The sequence below is a fragment of the Canis lupus genome, chromosome 35 (genome assembly GCF_048164855.1).
Source record: "Canis lupus baileyi chromosome 35, mCanLup2.hap1, whole genome shotgun sequence".
Classification (NCBI taxonomy): domain Eukaryota; kingdom Metazoa; phylum Chordata; class Mammalia; order Carnivora; family Canidae; genus Canis; species Canis lupus.
In genome coordinates, this window is record NC_132872.1 from 24301385 (window position 1) to 24315005 (window position 13621).

The 13621-nt window shown below is 39.4% G+C and overlaps 1 protein-coding gene across 7 annotated transcripts in view; it reads right to left on the reverse strand.

Moving 5' to 3' along the window:
• The window catches only part of TMEM45A (transmembrane protein 45A), a 65491-nt gene that overhangs the window by 33906 nt on the left and 17964 nt on the right, over positions 1 to 13621 (reverse strand). Inside the window, exon 1 of one of the 7 annotated variants that reach the window (XM_072812536.1) lies at positions 3577 to 3599. The exons of the other annotated variants lie outside the window; for them this stretch is intronic. The gene's annotated coding sequence lies outside the window, so the exon portion shown is untranslated. Of the gene's footprint in view, positions 1 to 3576; positions 3600 to 13621 lie in introns of those variants that run through there. 7 annotated transcript variants of the gene reach the window in all.

The window sequence follows — 13621 nt, forward strand, 5'->3', positions numbered from 1 at the left end:
TCTAGATACACACCGTTGGACTCCAAACACCCTCAGCAGGAGGGTCACTCCTTAACAAGACAAATTACATGAACGTGAGATTTTCTAATAGCCTATGAAAGCCAGAATGGGATAAAGCAGTGTTTCTTAAACTTGACTATATACAGATATTTTAAAAGAAAAAAATATTTCAGAGCCATTATATAGACTTAAATTGTTTTGTTTGTTTGTTTGAGAGAGAGAGAGAGTGCGTGTTGGGGGGGCAAGAAGGGGTAGGGGGCAAGGGAGAGTATCTCAAGCAGACTCCACACTGAGTGCAGAGCCCAACATGGGGCTCAATCTCAGGACCCTGAGGTCATGACCTGAGCTGAAATCAAGATCCCATGCTCAACTTACCAAGTGACCACGGCACCTTGACTTAAGTTGTTTTTACCGTAAACCTTCTTAAGTAGTAAAAATATATATTTGGACAACCATAAAAATGAAACAAATTTAGAAATTAAATATGAGCAAAACTACAAAACCAACACAAATCAAGTAAACTAATGCAAATCAAATATAACAATTATTTCTGCTAAAACAAATGGCCTTTCATAGCATGACTATTGCATTGACAGCTACAGTGCATATTATTTTTGGTCCAGAATATGTATATTATTTTATTCCCAAAATGGCTCATTTTTCTATTCAAATTAAATTCCACCAAAAGGTTGTTCAGCTTATTAAGTCCATACTCTTTATGCATCAACCTTTGATAACTAAAGCAGTGTTTCTTGTCCATCACAATCCTGAATAGAAATGTAAGTTCCAGCACTGATATCATGGGTTGAACTATGATACAAGATGTTCATCCAGGTGATCTAGAATATGCTTGTATTTCTCAGTTCTTGTTGAGATGAAAGTGCAGAGTTAGATTATTAGGATACAAAGTTTACAGACTTCTTTTCCTGCTCACAATAACATGTCAGCAGATGCCTAGGAATTATCAACTTCAATTTGGGAAATGCTAGGATAAAGAATTAGTAAGAACTACACCTCAATTGATAATGAGAGGAAATCCCTCTTTGTATAAATATTTTAGCTAGTAAATACAGAAGAAATTACAGAATTTAGAATTTCACAAGCCCTAATGAATTGATAAATTCAGCCAATAATAAAGATGGCTGATATCCAAGAGAGATAACCCAACAAGATGAAATACTCTTGCAAAAAAAAATTAACTTAGGTGTGATTCAGGCTCTATATAATTACCAACTGACAGAAAGTTCAGAGGCAGAAGAGCATGTTAAACGACATCATGCGGATACAACAAGTAAAATCCAAACGATGCAAAATTCTACAGGACAAACTAGTTTCTTTAATAGATAAATTTAAGAAAAATAGAAATAAAGGGAGAACCTGTATACCAATAGAGACTTCTGAGTAGTATCTACAATTGCAATGTATGGATTTTATTCGCATCCTAATTTGAATAATAATAATAATTCAGGATTTTAAATTCTATAGGGGTGATACTGTGTCTAAGTTTTTTTTTTTAATTTTTATTTATTTATGATAGTCGCACACACACACACACACACAGAGAGAGAGAGAGAGAGAGAGAGAGAGGCAGAGACATAGGCAGAGGGAGAAGCAGGCTCCATGCACCGGGAGCCCGACGTGGGATTTGATCCTGGGTCTCCAGGATCGCGCCCTGGGCCAAAGGCAGGCACCGAACCGCTGCGCCACCCAGGGATCCCTAAGTTTTTTTTTTTTAAAGAATCTTTGGTTTTTAGAGATACATACTGAAATATTATGGACCAAATAATACATCTTGGATTTGTTTCAAAATCGTGATTGATTTTATGTCAAGCTGGCATGGTACCTTGTTTCTGGTCAAACACCACCCAGATATTGCTGAGAAGGCATTTTTTAGATACATTCAAGATTCAACATTTAAATTTGGAGATACTGAGTAAAGTAGATTACCCTCCATCCTGGTGGGTGGGGAGAGAGAGCTCATCTACTCATTTGAAGGCCTTACGAGAAAAGAAGTAATTCTGTGTCCAGATTGGCTTCCCAGTAGAAACTGCAACATCAACTCTTCCCTGCTGTCTTGCCTTACAGATTTCAGACTAGCCGGCCCCCTGATTGCAAGAGTCAATTCCTTAAATTTCTTTCCCTCTCTCTCTCCCTCTCCACTCCCTCCATATATTTATATAGACATACACACACACATCCTTCTAGTTCTGTTTCTCTGGACAATTCTGACACACACAAAAAATGATCTGGGGGAAGAAAATGTAGATGAGGAAATAGATAAAAGAAAATTGGCCATGAGTTAGTAATTGTCGAACCTGGCTAACGAGTACATTATACTTTCCTCTCTACTTTTGGATCTTCTTGAAATTTTCCATTTAAAAACTTGGGAAGAATGAAAATACATGGGAGAGTCAAACAGAGACCCAGTTTTTCTGTCACTGGATCTGACAACAGAATGGCATATTAGAAACCAAGGCCATCCTGAGAAATTCAAGCTTTGACTCCACTGCTCACAAGGGAGAAATTAAAGCTGGAATGGCCTGGCCTTGAAGATGACTCTTGATCTTGAACTTCCAGTTTAATTTACACTGCACCCTCTGCTCCTGCACATCCCTTTACCACAGCACTTTCTCACACGTTCACTCTCAGACTCTTCTCACTACCCAGGAGCTTCTTACTCATCCAAGCATCAAACTTGCACTCAATAGTGCTGGATGAATGAGTCTAAGCAACGCCTACGCTTAAGCTAACTCATGCTACCCCTTTCTAGTTTTAATTTTCTTCTAATTGTTAGGGCCTACCATAAGTGCTCCATTTTTAATTCCTGAATATGCTCTGATTCTAAATATTTCTCCCTCACAATCAAACATTTGAGATGTCACTTTGAGGTGGTGATGGTGGGGGTGGGGGTGGTGTGGAGAATGGACTTTGGCATTCACCATCAGAGAATTCTGTAAAACTTCAAAATCCCAGTGCCTGGGAAGGAAACAAAATCCCATGCAACAACAATTAATTTGTAATGCTTTCTTTCTAACTTCTTAAAAAGCAAAAACTCTGACTCTTAGTACCTGTTATGAAACTCATTCTTTTTCACAAGTCTGCTATGAGGTAGCAGAATTTCAATGTGAATATTCATTCAAATAGGCTGTTTCTTTGACTTTGTCATTGTATTCTGCATGATTCTGAAATAAAATAATGGGTTTTACATTTGGAATGAAGATAAATCCTAGGATACCCAATTTTACAAATTAAGTAAGTGAAAACAGTTGGTCCCGGTTTTATTTTGAATGTAATGTATAGGAGAGAGAAAAACTAAGAGAGAGAGAGAGAGACAGAAATAGGCATTTCTGATAGTTAAACTCCAGCCTTCTCTTAATTCACATTCAAACAGCAAAAAGTGGAGAGTTTTATAGTTCGCTAGGCTCCATGGACAAAGCTCTGATTCCTGTACAGGAACATGAGGGGTCAGAGTGAGTTGAAGTCTCCTACCCTCCACCCCTTCCCCCTTCCCTTGATTTGATGCTGAAAGTCATTACTTTAACCCAAAGAAATATCCACCTTTGCTTTTGCCCCTACCTTACAGAGGAATGTCACCCACATCTTCAGTTCCTGCCCTTCAATACTTCGTACCACTTTGGACATGTGTAGGTAGACTTGCCACATTCAGCAGCAACAACAAAAGTACAAGATACCCAGTGACATTTATATCCCAGATAAGCAACAAATAATTTTTTGGCATAAATATGTCCCATAGATTTCATGTGTTATTTGACATTCAAATTTCACTGCACACCCTATGCTTTATCTGGCAACCCATGAAATGAGTTGCATGAAATTCCATTGGGTTGCAACAGCTTGAGGTAGAGATTTCTCAAGCAATACCCATGAAGCTGGGGAAGAAATTGACAGCAAAGTGCCACATGAAAATAAGAGAAAAGAATCCAAGAATATTTGTTTCCCCTTTCTAATGAAATCCATTAAAAGAGGCGAGCATGTTTCTCTGAGTAACAAATCTCGAGTTGATTTGGCTGTGACTTCTAGAGTCAGATGCACTACCATCGCACTACAAGGTCACATTTCCAAATCTATAGTTAAACATTCTGTATTATTTTCTGAATAATACACTGGCTATTTCTTAACCAAAATGGCCCCTATGCTTCATTTATCAATGAGAAATTTGTTCTGAAACTGGTCTCATCAGATAAGCTGAGAACCCCTGGGCCAAGGTTCCATTGTATGAGGCCACCTGAAGTGGTATGAAATGTCTTTTTTTCTCAATCAATAGATAGTAAAAGTATAGCCATAATCACATTGTTGGATGGGGTAGGGAGGGGTCCTAAAAGTCCTCTGATGTTAAAAATGGGTCAATCTCATATTTGATAAGGTTGGAAGCATTGGTCAATGATGATTTTCAGTGTTTCTTCCAACCTCTTCGTGATTCCTAGCATCAGAGCCACCATCATTGGTTCTTTGCTGGTTCTTCTGAAAATCAGTTCTGAACAAGTAGAGTAAGAGTCTTGGGGCTCAGAGTTGGAAGGACTGGTCATAAAAGTGGTCAAGTATCATGGTCACTATATTAACCTTATCGTTCGCTTCAATGAGTTTAACAAGTATAAGACATCTTCTGAATTCCTGTTGGGATTTTATTTATTTTCCTATAGGTTCATACCACAGTAATTTAGACGGGGTAATTTATAGATATTTTGGTGTCCATAAAGGAATTGTTAAAAACTTACTTTTTTATTAACTTTCATTTATTCTCACTTCACGAGTGTTTACGATGCACTAATTCCAGGTATTACATTCTGCTCTTGATGACAAACTACTGCATACTGTATTTTCCAAAGAGATAAATGCAAAGAAAGATGAAGTCTCTTATTCAGTGATTCCCGATGTAGATGATACTCTCAAAATCACAGATATCATAAATTATATTTACGTATTTTAAATACTTATATTAAAGTACTTACTAATAGATGATGTGAGATTTTTGACTTGGTTTAAAAATATTGAGAAACATTATTGGAGCCGTATTTACTCACTTTCTGCCTTTGACTGCAAATATAAAAGTCAGTCCTGAACCAAAGATGTCCTTCCACTTAAAGCATCCTACTTTAAAAAAGAGTCTTTAATTACTTAGGAGACTCTGAAGTACAATGTGTTCTTTGTTACCTGATTTGTTTGAATTGTGACCTATCCTGTTGTAATCCAGAACTAATGGAGTGGGGGGGGGGGGGAGTCAGAATTGTTTTCGTGATTTTTAAAAATTATTTATTTAAAGTGAGAAGAATTCTCAATGGCTGGTTTCCCTGAAGTCTACCTGTAGCACTATCTAAATGTTTCCTACGAGAAGACTTCGCATTGCTTCCTCATTTTAACAATGAGTCTTATACCAAGTCCAGGAACAACAAAGCAAGTGAGGAAAGACTGGCGAATAATAGCACCTTAAGTTTGCGTAACACTTTTAAGTCCATGATCTGGCTAATTCCATGAAGGACCTCATGAAGCATGATCAGGAACACAAGAAGAGGAGAGGCTTGCCTGCAGGGTCACAGCTGAGGTGTAACTGAACCACCAGTCTCCTATATTCGCAGCTTCAAGCCCTTTTGGTTTTTGTTTTTGTTTTTCCTGTTGCTCATTGACAGAAGTCAAAAAAGATATCTATTTAAAAGTGGCCAAAAGCAGTGATAAACCAGCAATAACAGGACTTTGGGGAGGGAAAGGCTGCTAACAGGCATCAGAGATGCAGAAAGATAGCAAGGCCAGAGATTTCTGGAGGCATCACTGTAAATCAGCACGTATGTGGCTTACATTCATTTAAACAATGTGATGGATGAAGAGCTTAGTGTGGAGTGGGTACCTGCAAAACATTCTACCTACAGTGTCTTGTCTTTTCTGCCCACCTACCCCCAAGGGGTACAAATTACTATTAGCCTCCTGGTATTAACAGAGGAGGAAACCAAGGTTTAAAAAAAGATAAATGACTTGTTGGAAATGTTCTCACAGATGTTTAAATGGCAGAGTTGGGATTGGAACCCGGTGTGACTGATTCTAGAACCCAGGCTCTTACCTATATGCCCTTACCCCTCCCTGGGCACAGAGCAACTGAGCCTCCCAAGACACTGAGGGCTCCAGCATGCCTGGCCCAGAAAGCAATCGAGGGCAGAAGTGGAGACACAGGAAGATGCCTAGAGGTGAGGCTTCAAAGGCTGCTCAGGGTCACTGAAGAGGCGGCCCTGCCTGCTGTAAGCTGTGCTTCTATGGGAACTATCATTATCAATGGAAGGAAAAGGTTAAGGGGGCAAAGTCAGGAAAGTGAAGAGTACCTGGCATACGGCTCCTCTACCAGGATCAGAAAACTAGTAAAAGCTTTGAAGAAAAGAAGTTACGTGGTGTAAATGATATTTCAGGGAGATTAATCTGCCAGCCATGCATAGAAGACATTAAAGGGAGCAAGAGGCTGGAGGCAAGGCAACTGGTTAAGAGGCTATTGCCACTACTCATGACTAAGATGATGAGCCTGAGTTGCAACAGGGCAGTGGGAAGAGGGGCAATGGGACAAATGTGAGAGGTACCCACAGTGAAAGAAGGGCTTCAGGGCAGCTGCATAGCCAAGACTATGGTCCATGATGGTCTGAGGCAGCCTGAAGAGAGGAGGAAAGACACTACCAGGGCTGGCAGTGGCCTCCACCCTGCACACTCAGGAACCTGCCTCTTCCGTCTCCTCACCAGACCACAAGCTCCAAGGACACAGGGGGCCTTTTTGTGCCTGGAAGCCCCACGACTTTTTCCTGTTGCCAACCGTAGGCCAGGTGTTTGGTAGACTTCATAAATATTGACTGGCAGTCTGTTTCCTCTTCCTGGAACTCTGTTCCCCCTTCTGCCTGGAAACTTCATGTGGGAAGGCCTCCCTGAAGGCCCAGCAAAAACGTTTCCCCCTCAGAGAGGCCTCCATGACCAGTTAATCTCAATTAGGCCCTCCAATTCTCCTTCCCACAGAAACTTTTCTTCACGGTACTTATTACAATATGGAATTTTATACTTGTTGTTTTAAAATTTCTTTTGTGTTTCCTTTTGTGGTTTTCATTAGTGGAGGTTTTCCACCTCCTCCAACACACACACACACACACACACACTACAAACTCTACAATATGGGTATTTCTTTTTACCATTGAGTCCCCCACAGCCAGCATAGTAGTGTCCCAAAGAGATAAAATGCATGCAAGCCACATATGTAATTATGAATTTCTAGTAGTCACATTTTTTAAAAAAGAAATAGGTGAAATTAATTTTAAGAATATATTTGATTTTACTTAACAAAATATATCCAAAATGTTATCATTTAAATGTGTGATCTACTGAAAAAAAATGACAAGATAGTTCATATTCATTTTTTTCCTGTACTAAGTCTTTATCTTTTGTATTTTCCACTCCTAGCACGTCTCAATTGGGACTAGCCACACAACAAGTGTTCCATGACCATACGTGGCTAGTGGCTACCACAATGGATCACACAGATCTTTGCATGATGCTTGACAGGTGTTACTTAATAAAAAGTTGATTCATGAGAAAGGGAAGGTGGGAAGGGAGGCAAGAATCAAAAAATGGAGAGCGAAAAAAAAAGAGAAATTAACATTTGTTGGGTGTTTTAGGTTAGGTTCTTTCATATTTCAGTAAGTTGCGTGATTTGATTCTAACTTCAACCCTAGTGATGTGGGCATAATGAGAACCATATTTATAAATGAGACACTCGTTTGGCGATGCCATGTAACTTGCCCAGGATCACATTGTGTTATAAGTGAAAGAACCCAGATTCAGAATGCAATCTCCCTGACCCAATTGTGCTGCCTGCACTCACAGAAGCCATACATAACAAGTCTAGTCAGGCCCATACTGCTATCTAAATCTCTCTCTCATCCAGATAAAACAGCCTACATCCTCCTATAATATATTGTTTTGAATCCCACAGACACTCATTTCAAAAGTATGATCTGATTATTGCAGGCCAACGTGGGAGTCTCCCCTTGCTCCTCCACAAATGCTTTAAGAGGGATCCTTATCACATTTGCTGCTGCCCATTAGGACACTATGACCAAACAAAATGGTGGCACTTGAAGTATGTCAAGTTCTCTACCACACTTCCTCGCTCGATTTAGTTCTCCTGCTACCTAGAACCCTTCCCTCCTTCACCTGATTGACATGCATCCTACATGACTCAGCTCAAGAAAAAAAGAAAGAACAAAGAAATGGAAAAAAACTCAATTCATCAGTCATCCCATTCCAGCCAAGAAATCTCCCTGATCTGTTCTCCAAGTGTGAAGGCCACCTTTATTGTGTTCACAAGATGCTCATGTGGAATTTTTCATGCAAACCATCATTATATACCTAGGGTCTCCCTCACTAGGCTGTGAGCATCTGGAAAGCAAGAATTGTGTCTTTTATCTTTATATCTCCATTGACCAGCATTTGTTGAAGGGCTGTTAAACAAATTGAAAAAAAAATGGATAGATTGATAAGCATGCTCATAACCCTGTTTATTTTTTTTAAGATTTATTCATTCATGAAAGAGAGAGAGAGAGAGGGAGGCAGAGATACAGGCAGAGGGAGAAGCAGGCTCCATGCAGGGAGTCTGATGTGGGACTCGATCCCGGGACTCCAGGATTATGCCCTGGGCCAAAGGCAGGCACCAAATCATTGAGCCACCCAGGGATTCCCATAACCCTGTTTAAAAAGGAATACCTGGTGCCACACAGTCCAAAGAATTAAAAAAAGACTAGAGGACTCTTACAATATCTGCATAGCACTCAGGCCAGTTATCAAGGCATGGGTATCAGTGACATGAGCAGATAGCTTCAGCATTGCACTCTGTGATGCCTCCAACCATGTCATAAGTAGCAATGTTTTAAGCTCTGCAGAAGATGTAGCAAAATTGAGACTTATCCCACTGTCAGCTCCTGGGAGGTTAGGGATATGTGGAATAGTTAGGAATGTGGTAGGTAGGAAGAAGCATGCTAAGCATCAGAATGTGGCAACACAGTCAAAGAGCCTAAGCATGCTAACCTGGAAGGGACAGGGGACATGCAGTGTTGGTATCCATATACTCATCAGAAGGGCGATGGTGGAAGACTGCACTGAGCAAAGGGTCAAACCACAATAATTTAGTTGTCCCTAATTCACAATACCCTGGGCACCCTCTGGGGATATCTTAAAAGATATTTATAGATGGATATCTTGGCTACACCTGCGATTGTGATTGTACTAGTGTTGGGCCAGAGCTTCTAACCTTCGATGTAGCACACTGATGTGCCCCTGGTGGGTACAGTTGTGCCAGAGGAAAATACAAATTCCCTCAGTCCTAGAAACAGCCAGGTGACTGTAAGGGAGGGCAATGCTTATGGAAGCCAGAATCGACTCCCCAACCCTGGCCTACTGCTTAGGAATGATCCCTCTCAGCTCTACATAAATTCTGGCATGAAAAATGTTAAGAAGTATTGAGATAGACTATATGAGGTGAATGAGCAAGCATCAGAGACTTCAGATTTTTAAAAAGTATTTAATTTTGACAGGGCCAGGTGGGTAGAAGGTGATAGATATGATAGAAGCCAGGATTGGGCCCAACAGCCTTGCAGGATTGTGAATTCTCAAATATTAGTACAGACCAAGACCAGCCTACTTCTGTGGGTGTTTCTGAAAATTCAGATGGAAGATGGGACACTAGTACACGGCACCACTAAAAGTAAGTTAATAATAGTAACCCATAAGAATAAATTCCAGGTCCTCAACAATGGCACACTCCTGAAAAACAAACATATCAAGGTAAGTGACACTTCATCCCCCAATAGCCTAAATTTCTTAATTGAGAGAGGCAGGTCAGGGGCCAGAGTCAGCCCTACAACCACTGCCTGGCACCTCCCCACTTCTCCTTCTGGCAGTGTATGGCCCAGGGAAAAATTAGTCTTTAAAAATTAGAAACGCTCGCTCATGGAATTTCCCATGCATACTATCATTACGGCCTCATAAACAAGCTGGAAAATGAGGGGGAAGAGGATATGATTGTCAGTAGAGCTGGACTCATTACCCCATGCCCCACATTTATTCTCCTGACACTGTTTGCTTGTCTTTTCAAGCATAGGTCTGAATTCAGGGTTGGATAGAGCTGAGAAGGCACATAACCAGAGAACCACAATAATACCTAAAATACAATTAAAGGTATTAGGAAATAATGGCTTCTATTGAACTCTTACTTAACCAGAAATGACAAAAAAGTAAAAACAAACACCTCTCCCCATGTTACTAAGCTGATCAGAAATATACTTCACAGTCACTGCAAATGGGGCTCAAACTGTAATAGGATCAGGGTACTGGAGGAAGGTAAGAGCTGAATGTGGCAAAGGGGCACTTCTCACTCGGAACAGGTAGCAAACCAGTCCTACTTCTTAGCGAGGCTCTGGCTGGCATCACACACCTATGGCTCTAAGTAGGTAGGAGAAGGCCAGACCCATTTGACACAAAGTAATATAGAGTAAATGGCCCGAAGGGTGTGTGTGTGTACGTGCTGAAGCTAGCGTGGCATCTCAACAGCCCTCACCAAGCAGAAGCTAACATCTGAGATCTGAATAAGCCCTGTCAAGGTAGGGCAGACAACAAAAAGGGGAAACTAAAATTAATCCCCACCACACCCAACCTCCTTCAGAGATGCAAAAATCACCTGAATTCCATCTATTCAATACTATCACTGGGGAACTGAGCACATGCCAGAGGAATTTAAGCTCTACTGAATACCAAATTAAAAGACATCCAAGGCATTTACAGAGCTCCACTCTAAATTTTGCTTCTAGCTTCTAAAGGGGTTCTTCAGTAATTGGAAATAACTAGGAAGCAAATATCTTCCTTCTTGAAGGCTAATAAAATGTTCATTCAGTTAACATCTACCATGGGCCAAAGAAGAATGAGGGAGTCTCCTTCATGTGAATCCCCACTTGCCACTTCAAAGTAGCATCCAGGCCCCAGCCTAGTTGTAACACCATGATAATCTCAACTTTTATACTTCCCCTTACTCTCCCACTTCCTAGACCAAGACAGGAAAAATGACAGGTCTGTCTTAGTGATGAGATACTCTTGATCCCATTGTCTCAGGTACAGAGAATGATGAAAGCAGAGGCTGCTATTGTCCAGAGAGTTGAAGCCAGGTTGGCAGTCTGTGTCTTCTTGCTTCTCCAAGGGATATAAGAAGAAATACTAGAACCAGAAGCCCAGCCCCACCATGGTTCACTTCAAGCTGCACAGAGTGGGAGTTTCCTGTGGAGTGTCTGTGTCTTGGGGGCAGGGTAGGGGAGGAACAAAATTATATAAAAAGGCATTGTAGGTAAAATCTCTCACACAACACACACACACACAGAAAAGAGCAGAAGACAAAACTAGGAACAAGGAACAAGGACAATGACTAGAAACCAATAACAAATATGGTAGATGTTAAACTATACCAATAATTACTTTAAACTTCAATGGTCTAAGTGCACCAATTAAAAGACAAGATTGTCATAGTGGATTTATAAAAAAGACCCAAGACTTTGCTGTCTATAAAAAACTCACTTTATATATCAAGACACATATAGATTAAAAGTAAAGGGATGGAGAAAGTTATATTATGCCAACAGAGCAGGCTTCAGAGCAAGTAAAGTTATGAGGAATAAGGGGGGATTGCATAATGATAAAGGGGTCAATTCCCCCAAGAAGACAAAAAAAATTGTTACCATGTATGGGCCTAATAACAGAGCTTCAAAATACCCAAGACAAAAACCAATAGAATAGGGAAAAATAGATGAATCCACTATTCTAGTTGGAGGCTTTAACACTCTTGATTAGAAATGGACACATCCAACAGGCAGAAAATCAGTAAGGATATAACTGGCTCAAAAGCACCATTAATCAAATGGATATAATTGACATCAATAAACTAGTTCATCCAACAACAGTAGAATACACATTCTTCTCAAGTTCAAATGAAACAGTCACTAGTGTCAGATCACATTCTGAGCCATAAAACACACCTTAACTTTAAGTTTCATTTAACTTAGATGAAATGGACCAATTCCTTGAAAGATACAATTTACCAAACTCACACAAGAGAAGATATAGACAATCTGAATAGGCCTATATCTATTAACGAAATTGAATAAGTAATTAATGACCTTCAGAAAAAAAGAACCAGGCCCGGATGGGTACACTGGTGAATTCTACCAAATAGTTAAGGAAAAAATTGTAACAATTTTGTATAATCTCATTCAGAAAACAGAAGTAAATGGAATACTTCTTCATTTATCCTCTGAGGCCAGCATTACCATAACACTAAAATCGGACAAAGACATTACAGGAAAACAAAACTACAGACCAAGATATCTCATGAGCATAGATGCAAAACTCTTCAGCAAAACATTATCAAATCAAATCACAACAATGTGTAAAAATAATTATACATTACAACCAAGTGAAATTTATCCCAGTGTGCAAAGCTGGTTCAACATTCAAAAATTAACTAAATCAATATATCACAACAATAGGCTAAGAAGAAAAATCACATAATCATATCAATAGATGCAGAAAAAGCATTTGGTAAAACGCAACACCTATTAACAGTTAATTAATTAATTTTAAAAACCTCTCAGCATACTAGGAGTAAAAGAGACCTTCTTTAACTTAATAAATAATATCTACAGAAATCTACAGTTGACATCATACCTGATGGTGAGAAATTAAAAGTTTTCTTGCTAAAATCAGGAATAGACACCACTGTACTAGAAATCTTGGTTAATACAATAAGAGAAGGGAAATAAGAAGTAGAATAAAACTGTCTTTGTTCACAGATGGTCTGATTGTCCACATAGAAAATCCAAAAGAATTGACAAGAAACTAGAACTCATATGCAACTGTATTGAAAGTTTTGAGATATAGGTTAATATGCAAAAGTCAGTGGGACTGCCTCCCTGAGGCAAAGGAAACCAACAGCAGGATGAAAAGGCAATCTATAGAATGGGAGAACATATTGGAAAATCACATATCTAATAAGGAGTTAATATCCAAAATATATAAAGAACTCCTACAACTCAACAAAAAATGAACAGTTCAATTTAAAAAAGGGCAGAGAAAATGAATAGATATTTTTTTCAAGAAAGATATACAAGTGGTCAAAGGACACGTGAAAAGATGCTCAACATCACTAATCATCAGGGAAGTGCAACTCAAAACCACAATGCGAGATCACCTCACAACTATTAGAATAACTATTATCAAAAAGACAAGTATTGTGAAGGATGTAGAGAAGCAAATATTGTTTCTTGATAATAACAAGTATTGTGAAGGATGAGGAGAAAAGGGAACCCTCATACACTGTTGGTGGGAATGGAGATTGGTGCAGCCACTATGAAAAAAAGTATGAAGTTTCCTCAGGAAATTGAAAATAGAAATACTGCATGATTCAACAATTACACTCCTTGGCATTTATCTAAAGAAAACAAAATCACTATCTCAAAACGATATCTGCATCCCCAGGTTTATTGTAGCATTGTTCACAAGCCAAGACAGGGAAACAACCCAAATGCCCATCAGCAGATGAATGGATAAA